Genomic DNA, 18543 nt, shown 5'->3' on the forward strand with positions numbered 1-18543 from the left:
AATTTCTCTTGAGTTTCTAAATAACAGCTGCATTCCACTCATATACTTTTATTATTTACTACTACACACATTTGTGCAGAGCATAAATAAAGTTCATTACTTAATATAAACATTAATTGCAATGAGTCTTAAATTTGTGATTTTATTAATTCTTTAAACCCTCTTTTTACAGCCAGGAGCAGGGATTGCGCTTTGCAAAACAGTGTCTGATGTTTGATGGTGTACAAGAGGAATTTGCTGTTGTGGATTCCTGCTAGTTAAGTCAAAACAAGGAAAAACAATAACTCTTCGAAGTAGAGGCCGTCAAAAAAGAAGACAAACTCAATTATTATAGGCATGATCTACATGTCTGGCAGCTTGTCTGCCTCAGCTTATATGTCAAAGCTTATCTGTCAACACAAGAGTGAATACACTCATACAGAAAACAACACACCTGAAGTGTTCTGTGAAGTGTATTAACAGATCCTGGATTTCAGAGTGAGGGAAGGCTGCTTGTCCCAGGGAAATGACATCAAGAGGTGATTATTGACGAATATGAAGGTATCAAAATATCTCCTTCAGGGTCCCCTGGAGGGGCAAAGTGCTCTTGTTTCACCTCACCTAAGCATTCTGGCTGCTTTCACAAGATTTTCATTTTGCAAAAGAGAGCCCTCCAATTCCTGGTCCCAAAAATAGGCTCTATAGAAACAAGAGAATAGAGGCAGGACAGCCTCAGCAGAGTGGAAATCTTATCCTACAGTAGGTAAAGACCTGCAGGACAAGAAAATTGGATTTCTCTCTTGTGGCTCTGTGCTGGCCCTTTACCATCTTCAGTGCCAGGGTAGAACTCGCAGTGATCCATGCTAGTCACACTGGGGCTCCTGATAGAGAAACGGCACATTTGCATTTGGATCCAAAACCCCATCTGCGTCTTCTTTCGGCTGGTGACAGGTGATGACAGTGTGCTTATTTCATTGGTCACAAGCTGAAGAGTTACTGGAAAAGAACCAAACTGAGAACTGAAATGGCAGTCACATTAAATGCTAGGCCACGTGGCTTCCTTCGCTGCTGTCCTCACTTCTTGGACAGTGCTGGTCCAGTCCTCAGTCTCAGCTCTAACCAATGAGCCTCACCATCTCCCAGTCCCTCAGTCTTAATTCAGTCTGTTAGGACTAAGCCAACAGCAGGCTGCCTGCCTTGCACTCAGGCTTCATCGCTGAGACTTCTGCAAGGCTCTTGGGAAAACAGCTGTTTCAGATTTATCGCACACATCTAGCTGATCGCCTTGGGTGTGGTAGTGGATGCAGAGAGGCATGCTTTTTGGTTCCGAAAAGGAAATTAAAACAGCCCGGCAAAACAGAGAAGAACACTGGCGCTGTAAGTAACCATAAAACAATAAAACAAAAACCTCAATACGACTTGATTTCCATCCTAGTCTTTGTACTGTTTCCTTGAACATGTTAACTGTCATGGTTAACAAAACAAACAGATTTTTGTAATGGGGAAATTTGTTGTTTTACAGTTCTTTTGTCCAGATGGGTCAAACATTCCAACATTAGATACTGAGGAGACCCAGAGGAAGAAAAAGAACACATGCTCTTTCAAAGAGAGACAGGCAGAGGTTTAATTGCTTTGAAGCGGTAGTTTCCGACAGCAGAAAGGCATCTCTGACTGTAAATTATTTCGCTGGATCTGCTTCAGCACTTTTGACTCACCAGTTAATTGATAAATATGCACTGGTCTATACGTTACATATAATATATGGTATATCTAACACACACTTGCTGCCACACAGAGCTGGGGCCTAGTTCAGTTCCTGGGGTGCTATTTGCGTGGAGATACTCTCTGTGCTTACATGGTTTTTTTTCCAGTGCTCCGATTTCCTTCCGCAGTCCAAAGACATAATGGCAGGTAAACTGGCTTCAAAAATGGCCCTGGTGTGAGTGTGTGAATGTCTGTGTCTGTGCCCGCCCTGTGATGGACTGGTATTCCATCCAGGGTGGATCCTGCCTTGTGCCCATTGCTTGCCGGGATAGACTCCAGTTGCCCGACAACCCTTATTGAATGATGGTTAGAAAATGGATGGATGTGTAACTGATTTCTAAATCAGTTTAACTGCATGACCCATTTAGTATGCAAACCTGTGCTTCAGCCAAGTTATAGCACAATGGGTCTAACAAAAATACTAATCTGTACTGCCAATATTTCTTCTATTGTGCATAGAATATTCCTCTGAAGTATAGTAAATTAATGATGAAATGGGAAATGTAGCCTCCTGGCTTAGTTTTTTGAATCAGTTACCTCACTAAAGCATTACCATAGCTTAAGGTACCGAAAATGAGAGAAAGAACTTTGTAATAACCTCGAATGCGGGAATTTCTTTTAATGGAAAGTGGATTAAACAAGGCATAGAATGCAGGTTTGATATCCCTTGATTTAAATAACAGCTGCAGAGAATTTGCATTCAGTGTACTGAAGCAAAACTGGTCTATTTGTTCTTACATAGAACACCCCGGTCTGCAAGGGGCTCTGAGATTCCTCTGAGAAATGTGGAACCTGTCTTTTTCACATTTCCACCTTCAGTGCGTACTGTGTTTGAAGAATGGAGACACAGTCGAGTCACACAAAATGCATCCAGTGAGCACACGCTGCCGAGATTTTGAACAAAGCAAGACAATATGTTTTTATCCGGAAAGCAATCAGTGTTCCTCAAATTGCTCTGAGGATCCAGTTAATGTTCTTTGGTCCTGCAGGAAGACCTATGCCTTGCTTTCAGAACCCTCAATCATGATATCATATCTGGTAACATATCATGGCTAAAGACTTCTGGCTTTAAAACTCCTTCAACATATTTGCTGGATGAATTGTTGGGCAGACAGGATAACTGATCGATTTACTTTGTAGAACAGACCCCAAAACAGGCTGCACTAGAAGACATTTTGTAGTTGGGCATATGGCAGATGTCCAGTCATTTGCTTGTCAGGAGAAACATTAAGAATTGCTCACAAAAAAAGTACTCCAAGGTTTTTGTACATGATTGTGCACTTACAGTCCGCAGGTTGACACACAGCATCGTCAGCAAAATTCCCGTTCTCTGACCTTTACCATCAACACAGAAAATCCTGGAGGTATTTGTGTTTCCGATAGTAAAGGTGTAGCTAACAGCTGATAAGGTGTCCTGATGGCTGTGTTAGCCCATGTCTTCTGAAGCAGTAGAAACATTTTTTTAAATAAAAAGGCTATGCATTTTGCAAGTTACATTTTCTGCTTGTTAAATGTCAGAGTGCGGTTAGAATGCATTAATTTTTCATTGTCTGTTGGTAAGATAATCGCGATGATTAAATGCCGGGCATGTAGCAGGAGATGGCTGAGGAGGAACACACTGCTGGGTGTGGGGGTTTCAACAGCACGGGAGAGAGGGGGCGAGTACAGGGTGAGACAGAGAGGAGGAGGGAAGTGAACAAGGGGAAGAATGGAAGAACAGAGGGAGAGAGAGGCAGATTACATTTTGGCATGTAACGAAATGGAGCTGTGTGCAATGAGGTCTCAGCAGTACTAAAGAGGTCAGGGTTAAGAGAATCCCAGAGGCACAGAGGCACTGCGGTTTGACAGCTACTCACGCTGATAGTAAAACACTGCAGATACATTGATAAAGGCAGCAGGCCAGAGGAAAGAGCTCAACAGATGGATGGATAAATAAACACAGCAAGCAGGCACACAGACAGACCAACAGAAATGGCCTCACAAGACAGATCATAGATACATGCGGATCACATAGCTGTGAAATGCCAGATGGATATTGTCTTCTAATAAAAAAAGAATAAAGTGGAAACGAATCACTACCGCACATCTTGAATCCATGGAGCTGTAAGGTTGCGTGTGATTGCAGATAAACCCTACTTAAAGGATAGCAGTGAAGGACTTAAAAGTTTACATAACTTCCAAGCATCCTGAGCTTTTGTCAAAAAGCACTGTGTCCTTCAACAAACATGCATGGGAAAATACTTCTCACTATCATAACCATCAATATACTGTAAAAGAGTCAATCACGCCACCAGAATTTAATATTTCAAGACAAAATCTTAAACAGAACTCATCACAGTTAGGCTCAATACAAACAGCACCACTGAGCAATGTTGTTGAGCACCAGAAAGAAGCTCCTGTAGTAACGCTAAGATATATATTGAAAGTGTTCAGCGGCCCCTGGAGTCAAGCCAAGCAGGTAGAATAACCATACCAGACTTTAGCCAAAGCAGAAGCAGCTCCCGCTCCCAGTTCAAGGCAGTACGGAGGTCTGCAAAACCAGTCCAGTCCATGTCAGGCACTCTCTTTCTCTGGGTTTGCACATGTTGGCCTTGACTTCCATGTTGAAAGCAGTGGCTTGAAAAGAAAGGGGGTGATGTCACGCGGCGGAGAAAGATAGAGAAAGACGGGAGACCTGCGCAGGCTTGTATTACAGCAAGCGTCGCCACGCATGTGGCAGCCCGTACCACGGAAAGACTCCTCTGTAACAAGAACTGCACTAAAACACCCAGGTGACCCTCAGTGCCTACAGATCTGAGCATGCCATCGGTACTATTGTTTGAATCAAACCCGTGATTAACTGGATTAGAACTCTTGTTACCATTATTATATAGTAGAAATCGATGCCTCACTGATCTTGTGAAAAGGGAGTGGAGACTGGGATACTAACCCTGTAGTAATTTGCAAAAAAAAAGTAGCTGTTTTTTTTAGCTTTCTAGTTAAGGCTTTGATTTCTTCCAGATTGTCGGTTTAAGTTTCCTTCCCAGCAGCCACAGCATTCAGCACATATTCGCCTCATTATAGCGGCATCAGCGCCTATTATTTTATAGTCTTTAAGAGGGCATGGCGCTTTCAGACTGTTTGAAGTGACAACCAGCACCGCTGTGCATTTCATCCTTGCAGAAAACACAGGATAATATCATGCACTTTTTTATTTCCAGGTTGTCTGGGGTGTTCAAATTGGACTGTACAGCCCGAGAGACAGGGGCACCCTGAAGGGGTTAAGCCAGCGTCCCAGGCAGGCCCTGAGAGGGGAAGATGGTGTCTGTGGGGATGCTGCACTTGGTGCATGCTCTGGCGACAGGTGCAAGGAATTAGCGCCTCTGGCTGAGCTGCCCAGCTGTCATTTCCTGCACAAACAGTTTCGAGGGGGCTCGTCTCTCTCCACTCCGCTAAGCCACCTGCCCAGCCCAGCAGTACCCCTATTCCTCCTTCCTCTCCCCCTCTGTGTACCAGGGAAATGTGGAGAATGAATAAGAAATCTGGAGCTTTGTCTGTTACAGTGGAAATGGGGATAGTTCCTACTGTACATTTAATGAAGTTCCTTTTCTTCAACAGGAATACGTGCTGCGTGGGTAACAAAATACCATCGACTTGACTTCAGTGTAGTGCAAAAAAAAAACCCTACTTTTAGTTCCTTAAGGGTATTCTGACTTACTCGTGTTCAGCCATACCAGCACAGAAACTAAATATCTGAACTTCATAAAAAGTGACCACAATGGACATGCAAACAAATGAAACATACGGGCAGCATGCCAGCTCAGCGTCTGTAGTTTTTGTTTTATTCCTAATCAAATAAACATTACACTGCAAACGCCTGGAAATCCATACTGAGACAGAACAAAATTATTTGAAGTCGAACATGAACACTTCCAAACAAGGATTTGGGGTGAAGAACACTGCTAAATTTAATCTTGCTATGATAAAAAAAAAATCAAATTCAGCTCCAACTTCCAAGCTTTTCAAACGCTAAAGTGATTATGTCTGTCATTGGATAAATGTTAATATGGCATGCGTACGCATTACCAGACCTTAAATTAAGCTGGGATTCAAAGATCTGACACTGTATTTTACCCTATAAACAAAGCTGCAGGTGAACAATCTCAATTGTTATACAGAGCTTAAGCTATGAGAATGTCAGCTAACAAAAGATGATGCACCTATGAAATTCTCGTGCTTACGATAAGCAACACCATGAAAGACATCTTTTTGCCAGTCTCAGCCAATAATAGACCTATTACCTTTGGTGAATTTCAGTAAGTAATAAAAGATTACCATAATCATTGTCAGGATAGCGCCTAGATGTAATTTGAGTCATTCTTGTTTAGTGTGAGTAAAGCATAATTACAAAGGTTTGTGTAGGACACCACTGTGAAAAATGTGAATTCATTTCTGTTCTCAATAGGCAGGGATGTACATTCACAGTTAGACAGCCCCTAGATTCTCGTTAAAGCAGCTCGAATACATTTCTCCTTCTCTAGTTTTCCCCACCAATCCCTGTAGCTCTTTCTCTATTGTGTCGAGAGCGAGAGTCTCCCTGTTTTTGGGCCACTGCAGCTCAAAGAAATACTTTGATTGCGTCAGATTTCTGGGGTTTTGAAATGCAGATTTCAGACGGATTTCAAAGAGCCGGAGCGGCTCGCTGAAGGCCTGGAGATGCGCAGTACGCTCACGTCCTGCACCAGTCTCACAGGAACAGTTACAGCGGTTTTCAGGGAGCTCTCATACAGAATCAGTTCTCAGTAACCTATGGTCAAGTGCTGGCAACTGCCATTGGTGGACATAACCAGCTGACTAGTAATACCATCAAACTGACTGGAATGCAATGGCCTTTTCATTTATGATCAAATTTATATTTTACCCCAAAGAGTAAGAATTAAGAGTCTAACAAAATACTCCTCCTATCCTTCCCAGCAGCCTCCCCAACCCTCTCCGGCATCCGGACAGTCAGACAAGAGACAGCAGCTTGGTTATCTCCCCTGTCTTATTTAATGGCATGTGATGTAATGGCATGACTGGATTTAATGGTAAACTGTTCACAATCTTTCTAGGCTCTGCCTGGTCCCCAGAAGACTTGACCTCTGGCTTACATTCCAAAATCAACATTTACATAGAAGGTTGCGAGGAAATCCCACAAGGAATCTCTTTTAAGACATCCAGCAGGTTCTATGACATACTTTGAGATGAATCGGTTGATAGCAAAAGTTTATAGATACGTTACCTATATTCTCCCTTCCGATCAATTAGTCCATCTTCTGGGTTGAGATAGTTTCCCCACAGTCTAAAAAGTGCCAGTGGTTTGAACGAAGCTTTACGAAGGAGTGAATATACAGTTGAAATCGGCTCCTAAGAAAACCCACTCAAGGCCCGATCATCTGTGTGATGTATTATTAGCTCCTATCCCCAGGGATCTCCATAGGCACATAAGGCAGAATGTAATGTGAGATTTAAGAAAATGGATGATCCTGGTGCATTAAAATGTGAAATAAACTCCTGGAAATGAATGAGCCTGTCTTTGTTGTACATATCTTTAAGTATGTTAATACCATTGTTAGACCAGAAGCTGAAAACAAAGACCACAGAGCACTGTTACACTGTTTGTGCCATTTAATATCACTTCCCATCAGTTTTTCCATTTCTCTCAGGACAGTTCTAGAATTTCAAATGGGAAGGCCATAATAAGGAACACAGAATGTTTTTGTGATTCCTGCACATTAAATGTTTTGCTGTCCTATGGGATTCACTAATTCTTCTTCAATATCTCTGCAGGGCACAACAGACACTGGATTTAACCACATTTTTACGGATGCCGATTGCAAATCCCGATGATACAGCTGAAAATTGGGACAGCAAAGCTGTTGTATTAAATTTAATTTGGAATTCGTGTTCCACAAGAACTTTCTAATTAAAGTATCTCTTTTAGCCCCATATCTAATGGGGGTGTTTGGTATAAAATCAAGCCACTCATTAAGCAATCTAAAGAAAGAATATTCATTTTAACTTTATTGATTTGAGTTGGTAGGGTGCCCAGTAAAACTGACTCTCTTTTTAATGTCTACCCTCTGTATGCACAGAGAGGTATTGTTGACTGTGGATTAGAGGGGGTCCATATAGGAATGTCAAGCAGTGGTAACTGCTTGTGGATCAGAATGACAGAGGGTAAAGGACTCAACCACCAGATGCATTCAGAAGCAACAGTGCTGACTTTGTCCAGCTAATTTAATGTCCTGAGAAGTCACATACGGCTGTGAATCTGTACAAAGCAGAATCCTAAAGGTTTGCAGTATATAGATGGCAATTGAATGCCATCTGCATAAAAAGCCACATGACGTGAAGATTCAAACTTCATTTTAAATTGACCCAGAACCAGTTACTTACTGTCACAATTCACTCCTGTTTTCAGCGGTCATTTAAATAAGGTGTTTCGTAGTTTTTTAAACTACTGAGACATGACTTAACTGATTTGGCATTAACAGTGACGTTTTATGCCTGAGAACAGTTTGCCAAAAAGCCCATTTTATTGCATCACAGAATAATTCTGTTGCTTCCTTATACAGTATGTGTTCCATATTGTTCCAATGCATACTGTACCTGGCTGAAGTGCCAATGTGATTAGCTTCCTTTGAATACACGTGTGCCTTGCTCTTCCTGTGCCAGTTTCAGAAGCCTGGCATGCTGTGCACCTGGGGACTTTCAGAAAGTGAGATCTGAGCCCTTCAGAAAAGCACAGCTCTACGCCAGATCGGGCGCTTGCACAGATGCAAAACGGAACATCATCACTCATCATTGTTTCTTCCCCAAAAGCCTCTTATATTTCTCTAACCGTTCAGCTGGAGAAAAGGGGAGAAAAGGTTAAATAATGAAAAGCGTGGAAATGGAGCAATACATGTGGTTTCTGTCAGCCAGCGACCGAATGAAGATCCTTCCTTATCCACTAACCTGCCCTGCTCTCACTAAGACAGGGAGAGGCACTGGGAAAACAGAATTCCCAGCACAGAATGCCAGGGTCGGTGCTGACATTTACGCTTGGTATTATTTGTAATATGGGAACGTGGATTTTCATTAACTCTGGTCATCACAAAATGCTAGAAATCAGAGCCAACAAAAGAAATTTCTAATTCCACTCTTTTGCACTTAATTGGACTTATGAGTGTGACATGTAAGCTGTGTTATGCTAATGAGCCCTACTAAAGGGCGAAAGAGCTGTCCATGGCTGCTTACTTTGACAATATATATGCAAAGCAATAATAGAAATCTCTTTAGCACTGTTCTGCTTTCTAGTGCTGTGAAACAGCCAGGGCTAATTAATATTCATATTCCCATAATTCAGAGCAAATTACTCGCTCTTAAAAAAAAATAACCATGAAAGGTGTTTCTTGTGAGATAAATGCATGCTTTTGATTTGTGGTCCCTGGAACGGGAACCAGAAAGGTACTTACAACAGTTGTGTCAGAGCCTGTATTTCGCAATGCCAACCTTTAACACACTATGACGTACCGTGGAATTTCCATATCTGGTTGGCAAAATGATATTTTTGACATCCTCCCTCTTTACAATTGACAATAGATGATTTGATGTGTCCAGATTGTGTAAGTATTGTAGGTTCAGACACTGGGTGTCTGGGCTTGACTGAGGAGCCAGTGGCACAATGTGATTATGACTGAATGTCGCACAAACCCTCGTAAAGGGTGAGCTTCTCCTTTCAACCCTTTGGCCATGACCTGGAAATGTTCTCCAGTCTCCATCCCTACCACCCCCTCCCAGCATCAAAGCATCTCCCTTCGGGTCACCAATCTGTGGGGTCAAATTAAGCAATTTAAGAAAACCTAAGATCAGCAATTTCATTATATTGCCAAGTCAAAATCGGAAATGAATCAGAACTGAAAAGCCTAGAAAAGGCCCTAGTAGTCTCCGCAAAAGCTTGTATCTCCAATTAAACAATCAGGTTACTCTGCAGGGCAAGTTACCTTATAAGCACACACACAGGGGAAAGCAGAGATGGTGTGTGTTAGGAATACAGATGAAGCGAAGTCTGCATCCATGATCAAGACCAGCATTTGTTGTGAAACAGCCAAATGGTGACATGACCACTCCAACCTTAGACCTCTGCTCAGAACGCACCACAAGGAGATTTTTGTATAATATGGAGGAGGCAGCCGGTGGAATTTCACTTGAAATCATCTTCATTTCCATGGAGGCCCACAGCAATAAAAGCTGCAGAACAGCACCAGTTGTGTGCTAGACAAAGCTTCCCAGAGTCTGCCTGTACAGCAAATAATTACACCTGTAATTAAGCACTGATGACTTTGTTAAAAGACGGCAGCTTCTTCAGAGCGGATTGTTTAGTGCAGAGATGAAGTTGTATTCGAAAAGAACCCCAGGGACAATCTATCGCTTTCTTGCTCAGGCCACATAATTTGCAGACGGTGCCTCACTCAACTTCAGGAAGAAGATAATTGAGGTCTGGCTGCAGATAATGGAATTGGGATTACTTTATTAATAATTAATTCCTAGAAGTATGAGGAGATGTGGGTGGATACATTAAGTTGGTGCTTAAAGTGTGGCTAGGTGACGATGCAGCTCCAGATTAACAATGGAGATCAGCGCTTGCATCAGGACAGCTGCACTTTTACACCTGTAGCCCCTCTCGCCACTTCTCTCATTTCACTTGATTAAGCCCCACGCCAGCACACTATTCCTGTCTCTTTCTGTCCAGAAAACCAACTCAATTACAACTTGGTGGTTGTACAGTACATTTGATGTGGGAGTCATATCATGAGAATAATTTGTGGAAAAACGGACAGGAACAAGGACTCCGGCTGTAACACAATATGTGGTTTTCTGCTTTCTGCAAGTTAATGCTAGCAAAAAAACAAAGATCATGCTGTGCATTCCTTTCCGTAAGCAAAAATAAGTTTGGAATTGTGTTTTTTTTGGGTGCATACAGATGTGTAAACTTGTTTTGCACTGCACCCAGGTACAAATCTACAGGTGAGTAGTAAGTGCTGTTCCCAGTTTAAATGAATGTATTATAAGCTACAATGTGACACACCACTCTCTAACTCCTCTCCCTACCTTTCTCCTGCACCGTGTGTGAGCTTTCATTCCTATTTGTCCCAAAACAGGGAATCACAACAGCTAAAACATCACAAAACTGAAATGAGATCTCAAGCACCAAGCAGACATCAACAAGCCAGGTTCAGATCCCCTCTCCGGTGCCTGTGTGTGACAAGAAGAGCTCCTAAATCATCCCCAACTGCCTAACTATGAGCAACGGGCCACCCTAACCTTTCTCAGGCTTGAAACAAAAGACACAAAAGTGGAATGAAAATGAGCCAGTTGCTGCATGACAGTGGTATTAGGGTGAAGCCCTGCACCTTCACCCAAAGTTGGACTGTGTTAAGATCAATGGACTGGAATTGATTGAAACTGCATTGATCTTTGCTACTTGCAGACTCTGGTGCCACTACTGCTGTGTTGGGAAGCAGCAGGGCTTTAAATGGACCCCATTCAGGACCGGTCACCTCCCCCCACACACCACACACACACACCACCTCCCTCTGAGTCTCTTTCACTACCAACTCAGCACATTCCGGCATCGCTATCCTCCCACGGCAACCACACATGGAAACCCTATTTCCCCGAGGCTGTTCTCTTAAAGGGGCACTGCAGGCAAAGTGAAGAAAACACACACTGGGTTAGCTAGGTCTGGGGATGTTTACCAAGCAGCAGGATTTATGGCTGCTGCTGCTGCACCTTTAAGGCTCTGACTTAAAACAACTTCATGAGCCACACTAACCATGTAATGAGAACTGACACAAGAAGGAGTTTTCTGAAGGTTAATCTTGTTTTTAGCACAAAAGAGTATGAAAGAACTATTGTAAACTGGGGTTTTCATTTCCAGGGAAGAATATGCAGAAATAAATTAAACAAATTAAATTGAATTTCTCGCTAGCATCTCAATTCCTTTGTGCAATCATTTACAGAGAACATGACAAAAGTGAAAATCTTAAACAGTAGGATTTATATGCTATTCTGAGGGATGCCACGCTGAATTTATATATCTGTTTTTTGTAATCCAGAAGGTTAAAAGTAATTTTAAACTGAGAAAGCTTACAGGGACCTGGATTTGGGTAACAAACTGGAGAAAAATCAATGAATAAACATTCGACAGGCAGAAGAGACTGAAGGTGAGCTGGCGAGCCTGATTCGGAGGTCATGCCTGTGGTATAACAGTGACAGCTCAGTCCTGCTGTGCTGCGAGAGGAGCCTGGCGCAGTGCCTATCGCTCACCCACGAGCGGGAACCAGATCGTCCTGACTCAGCAGATTCCAGACCCCACCCCGGGATGACCTTTACCCCTCCCCTCCACACAACACAAAGAGGGGATCAGCAGCCTGATCTTGGCATTCACTGGCTGAATGTGTTCTGTCACCCGGCAACAGCATTGGGCCACACTGCTGGGAAAACTGCTCGGCTGTGCTCGTCCGGCCTAGCTCAACGAGCGCAGGGCCTGGGCGCCCAGCTACTGTTACCAGACCTTGCCCTGCTGGCACTGCTGAAACATGTGGGTTTAGTGTCAGTTCCAATGTTGCAGGAGAACGAACGGAGACGAGTTCTCATCAATCCTGTGCCGCAAGCGAGAAAGTGTTTGATGTTGGTTTGAGCTGAGAGGAAGGATGCAGTGCAGGCCCATCTGAAACCGCTGGGGCTGCCATCAGTCCTTCAGGGCTGACAATGAAGGTTAGTTGTTTCATCAGATCTACCTTTAATCCCTCTTGAGCCTATCCGGGACACAGCAGCAAAGAGCAATGGTATCCTTCATTCTGAAAATCCATCGAACAAAATCCACATGGCAGGCAGGTCTGTGTGTGTGTTGGAGGTGGGGGGTAGGGGGGGTGGGGCCACTCCATCTTCTCTCGCCTAAGCCAAAGTTTGCAGTCTGCCATGCCAGGCCCTCTCCTGATATTTCACCTCCCTCCCACCCGTGCCCACCATGCCCAGCAGCGTGATAGCGCTCCTCCGCGCTGTACGCAAGCTGCCGCCACCAAACCTTCTGAAAGACTTCAAAACCAACAGCCTTGAGATGCCTCTTTCTTTCCTTAATAAGCTACAGAAGTCGGCTTATTTGCGCAGTTTTGCCATTTTACGTGACATCTCTGATCTCCTCTCTCCGAGCTCTGTTTAATTGGAAAGGGCTGGAAGGCAACCCGCAGCCCTCTCGCACTACATTACCTGTCTAATTATACAAGGGATTAAACTAAGCTTCCCGAGTAAACAAGGCAACAGCTGGAATAATAATAATATAATCAGAGCAGGCCTACTGATACCATAGGTGGGAGCTGGAGATCCCGAAAAGCCAAGGCCAGGGAGAGACACGGGAAGAGGAGAACACACAAGCTTAAATCCTCAGAGACAAGCCTCTGCAGCCTTTGAAACCAATATCAGACCTTAGCGAAACTGCAGCACAAATTTAGATTCGGCTCCAATGCAAGTAAATTAACAATAAAAGGCTAATACTGTATATTAGCACAGCTAGTTCACCCAAGCCTCCGTATTTTGAAAAACCCGATCTTTTTACTCAGGGCATATCTTTATACCTTGGAGATCATGAAAGCGCTCGGAGTGTGCTGGTAGTTGTAGTCCTACGTGACATACTATTCTGACAAAACAGAAGTACACATCCTACTGCACAAAGGATGGGGCAGAAACCTTTGAAAAACCCACCAAGGCGAATCCACAGCACACATGGTACAGGCAAACACATACCGACAAGTTATCAAGAACACTGATCTGCACTGGTCTGAGAGTGCCAAGAGAGAGCAAGACGCTAGGGGCTTGCACGTATTATTCTGTTTCTTGAGTTGAAGTCAAACGCACAAAGTTGGATGCATTTCTTGTTTGGATCAATGAAAAATAAAAAATAGTTTGACAGTGAAAAATAAGTTGAAAGCATCAAATGTGCTGTTTTTATTGGCCTGCAGTAGAAAAGGCAGAAGGAATGACAGAATGGAAGAAAGAACAGGGGTGACCTATGTAGCCCTGGCCTTGTTAGAGACACTCCTTCTTTCCTTACAACTGCTAACACCTCACACGCGGGCGGCCTACTTAACGCTGACAGCTGAGCAGCATTAAACATTAGCCAGGAATAGCTTCGCGGTATTGATCTGCTATTTATAATTTCTTGTTGCATAAATTACATTAGCCAAAGAAAAGGAAAACTAAGTAGCAGCAACCCAGTTTGGGTTGCCTTCCATCATTTTATTGGATCACTGTTCTCTGTTCTCATTAAGGCTCTGTCTAGGTGTTCGCCCAGGAGAGTGGATAATGAAGACAAAAGTACTGGAAAGCTGAGAATTAAGGGCCTAGAATGTTCACCGTTAAGGTGACAAATCAGGAAAGCTGAGAAAAGGTTCTTTAAACTCTTATTAAATAGGCAGAGACAGGTGGCTTAAAATGGCGTGTTTTAGTACCTATTACTATGGCGACAGTACCCGAAACCTGAGAATGACGTGCCCGAGAGATCATTATGGAACACTTGTCTTTCGCCCCTCTCTCCTCTTTGTTGTTTGTCAAAAAGACACGAATGCAGTTTTTTGGCCCCCTGTTTATTCCACGAACGGAATTGTCAAATCTTCTCCAGTTCCTGCTGTCTAACCTCAGGATCCAGTACGTGGGATCTGTGCTGAGCTTCGGCTCGGCCCTTGCCACTTTCTGTGTCTGCTTCCTGTTTAGCCTCGGCCGCCAGGGAGCCAAGCTGATGCCTGACACGGACCTCATCCCTGGATGGTTAATGCCCTATCTGTACCTTAATGACCATCTGAGGCATTACAGGTCACTTAGTGTAAACTCCACTGGCAGGATAGTATTACCACCTCACTGCATGCTGCCCGGTAGAGCTATCTGTTTACTGGAAATGACAAAGAACCCCCTCCCCCCAGCCCACATAGGCTGTCCATCTCATGGACATTGGGAGCGCCCGTGGGCACAATGTCACGATTGCTCCCTGCCTCTCCCTCCCTGGGCACAATACGTAGCTCTGCTTTAGCTGTTTTTTAGCTGTTTTAGCTGTTGGTTTGATGCCCATAAACCTCTGTGAAGCAAGCAATTTTCAATTTGAATTTCAGGTTTCATTTTTTTAAATGAACTGAAACTTAGTTTTGAAACCAAAAGAAAAAAAAAAACATTTGTTTGGATTTTCCTTATACTCTTGTGCATGCCTGTATAGGGGTATTGTGGGTACAACAGGCATCAAATGCTGTATTAATGGAAGTCAGGTCATTAATACATCATGGGAATCTTACAAGTGCTACCTCAGGGGTGGTTTTTAAACTGCAAACAGAGTGCAAATAGCCAGGCAACTGGAGCTGGAGGACACATACATTTTGCAAAACCTTTCAAGAGCTGCCTTGATCAGGTTCAAAGAGGAAATCATGAATAACAATAGAATCCCAGTGTTACTCAGCTGCTTGTGCTCCTCCTATCGCTACCCTCCAAAGATGGTACAGTAAAACTACACAGTGGCAGCTGTGGTGCTTATGATAGCTTGTCCTGAATCCTCATCCCCTCTGCATCCCGGTCCCATCGTCTCCTTCTCTCTCCTGCTCTGCTGATATCGAACAGATGCCGCTGCTGCTCACTAATCATGTCAGTGCTGTGAGCACCTCTGTCACTCTCCTGACACAAGGCCATCAACAAGACGATGAATTACTTCCATAAATCCACCCCACCCAACCACCCCACTGCCCAATCAATACGCTGCCTGGACAGCACTTCATTCTTCATAACAATGGGTGCATTGTCACTCTCCTGCGTCCCCTGTCAGGTCACTCCAGGAATAGCTTGCAGTGTTCTGCAACTCCACCTGCACCAAAGAATTCCTAGTTTCCAAATTTCCACTATTCCTAAACTTCCACTAGCACTTGCACTGCAAGGTCTAAAAGAGCTACGGCTCGAGCTCCACGTTTTTTCTGTAACCTCTCAGCTGCAATCAGCTTGGACATAGAGAAGGGCATAGCAACGTTTTGCCTGCTACTGCACACAGAGTTGTATTATATATCACTGAGAAGTAGAGCTAAGTAGGTTCCTGTTTAAACACCACAATTTCAGCAAATGCTCATGCAATGGTGCATTAATTTCTAGTACAGTCAGTCATTTATATCCCACGCCTTGGTTAAAGAGTGGCACTGCATTTGAATGTCACGAAAATGGTAATATATACATAGTTTTTATACTGTATCAGCCAAAGAGTAACAAAGACAACACAAAGCCCAGCCTCTAGCAGACTGCCTATCCTATAAGCACAGGGTGCGAGTTGGGGCTGGGACTGTGCTCACCCTGCACAGCATGCCAGCCCTTAGGAGTAATGATACAAAGTCAAATATCAATTAGAACGATAGGAAACAATGATGGTAATTACAGAAAATGCAATTAAAGGATCGGCTCGGTGACCTCACCAAATTAGCAGCACCTTTTCATTTCTCTGTGGTGGGAAAAGAAGGCACTTTATTGCTGGGCGGAGGAAGCAACTTCCATTAATTGCTTTCAATTTCTGAGAGTTACTTAAACTGTGCACACATTATTTTAGCTTAATCTGTTAATTCTCCTTAATAATTGATATTCTTCGACCGAGGGCTTTCTTCAGTAATGAATGTTAGCGGCGGTTTTCCATGGTAACGCTTGGACAAGAAGGGATGTCAGGGAAGCATTATGGTAAAGCCCACTAAAGCTACAGTACAGGCCCAGGAACATGTGAACAGCTCACGCTAAAGGCAAGGAGCTGAACCAGGTGCCAGCTTGTTTCTATGAGAATCAATATTATTATCTTAAGACGTGGTTCTGAATGTCAGATTCAGACAATAACCTAGCCTAAAGTGCTCTTTCAAAACTCACACCTGTGCAATCGGTTTTCCTTGGCAAAACCATAGCTTTGCAGAAACATAACCTGCTTCCTACACAAGCGTATCCTAAAAACCCTTTACTCTCTTTGCTTATACCGGTTTATTAAAGGCACTGCTCTCTCAAGGCTTATTCCATCGTCAAGCTGGTGTATTTTGTATTTCCTATAATAACTCGAAAAATGATACGAGAGAGAAAAATTACAAAGTAAATGTGTAACAAAATATGAGAAGTGTCTTGGGAAATGAGAGCGACACTTGCCCTCTGGTTCTCTAACAAAGAAACAGACCTACCTTAACAAAATATTACCAGTCCCTCTCTTTGTGTCTGAGGGAAGTAATTCAGACTCGTTTATTAAATTGTCTGTTGCTTCAGCTGTCCTTAAAAAACGGCAGCAGCTTAGTGAGGAGCAAAAAAGAATCCCTCCAGGTCTTCGACACAAAATGGCAAGGAGCCCTTAAATGTGATTATTTAATAAAAAAATATCCTTTTGTGCACAGAAAAAGACATGGGCTGCCTGTGTGCTTTTAAACTTCTTTCTGCGATTCAGAATTACGTGAACGAAACAGAACTGAAATGAACAGAGGAGCAGATCTCTAGCAGGCGTGCACTCCTTGAGGGTCTAGTGTCTTCTAGTTTGTGTTGCAAATTGAGGAGTCAATTAAACAATGAACCTAATTAATTTCTCAGTTAGACATAAATAGGATGCTTCTTAAGGTCCTTTACAGTTGATTGCTCAAAACATTCATTTCATCAAAGGTTCAGTTACCTTTAAAACACCAAGGAACCTGGTTAGAAATGTTACAATTATGCAATTAAATAACTAGACCCACTATATTGCTGAGAGCTCAGGTGGAACAAAACCCAGCAGACTCTGGACTCCCTAGAAGCTGAGTCTGTTAGCTCTGATCTACTGCATACAGTATGTAGCCACAGGTGCAAATACTTGTGAAAGACAAGACAGAATACCCTGCATCACATGGGAAAGCCTCAATATGCAACCAAAAGCTCTCTATCACATCCTCACAGCTTATAGTCTCCCATTTCAATCTTTCGAATGTTGCAGTGTTCATGAACAATCATCTTCTTCAGTTCCGTACTTCCTCAGCCACTGGTCCTGTCATTTTGAAACAAGGTTTATGTGTTGGGGGAGGAATCCATTAACAGGACAAGAAAAAACATAGTGATAAATTATTCATGTTAGCTTGCATTGAAACACTGATGTGCCTATGAAACAGAGTAGGTTTTCCTAGCTAAAAGGAAACATAAATTCCTTATCTATTGTTTTTATTACATAAAGATTACTCTTTTGACTGTAATTGCAGTTTAGCAAAATTTGTGCACGTTTCAAGGAGTCTTCTGAAGTGCAGCTCACCAGCACACAGAGCACCTGGCTACAGGTATTCCCAAAGTGGTTTGGCTCCATCTGATTGTCGCACATTGGTCTAATTCATTCAGAATCTACGGCCATTCTAGGGACCCTCACTATCCACAGGATGGGTGCTTAAATCTTAGAGAACTAAAGATCTGCGGAAATCCTGCAGCTGCTGGTGTCTGCATTGCACAAGGACACAGACTTCTACTGTAAAACCACACTAGAATAATCTCTGACTTCATTCCAACTGTAACATTCTATAACATTCTATTCCAAACTTCACTTACTGTGCATACAGCATGGAACATGGAATTGCAACATCAGACCAGTCCATTTAATCACCAAGTGAATGACGACAACACTCTTATCCTGTAGGTCTTACATCAATAACATCAACTGCTGAGTGTTAAAGGCATTTTGAGTTTAGTGTGCTAGATAACAGCACAAATGTTACAGATTGAACAACTACTAAAAGACACGACCAAGGA

The 18543-nt window shown here is 43.1% G+C and overlaps 1 protein-coding gene across 5 annotated transcripts in view; it reads right to left on the reverse strand.

Annotated features, from left to right (window-relative positions):
- sdk2b (sidekick cell adhesion molecule 2b) overlaps nt 1-18543 on the reverse strand; it is a 228598-nt gene that overhangs the window by 142292 nt on the left and 67763 nt on the right. The window lies entirely within an intron of this gene.

This window comes from Lepisosteus platostomus, chromosome 11 (assembly GCF_059453375.1).
Source record: "Lepisosteus platostomus isolate fLepPlt1 chromosome 11, fLepPlt1.hap1, whole genome shotgun sequence".
NCBI classification, from domain to species: domain Eukaryota; kingdom Metazoa; phylum Chordata; class Actinopteri; order Semionotiformes; family Lepisosteidae; genus Lepisosteus; species Lepisosteus platostomus.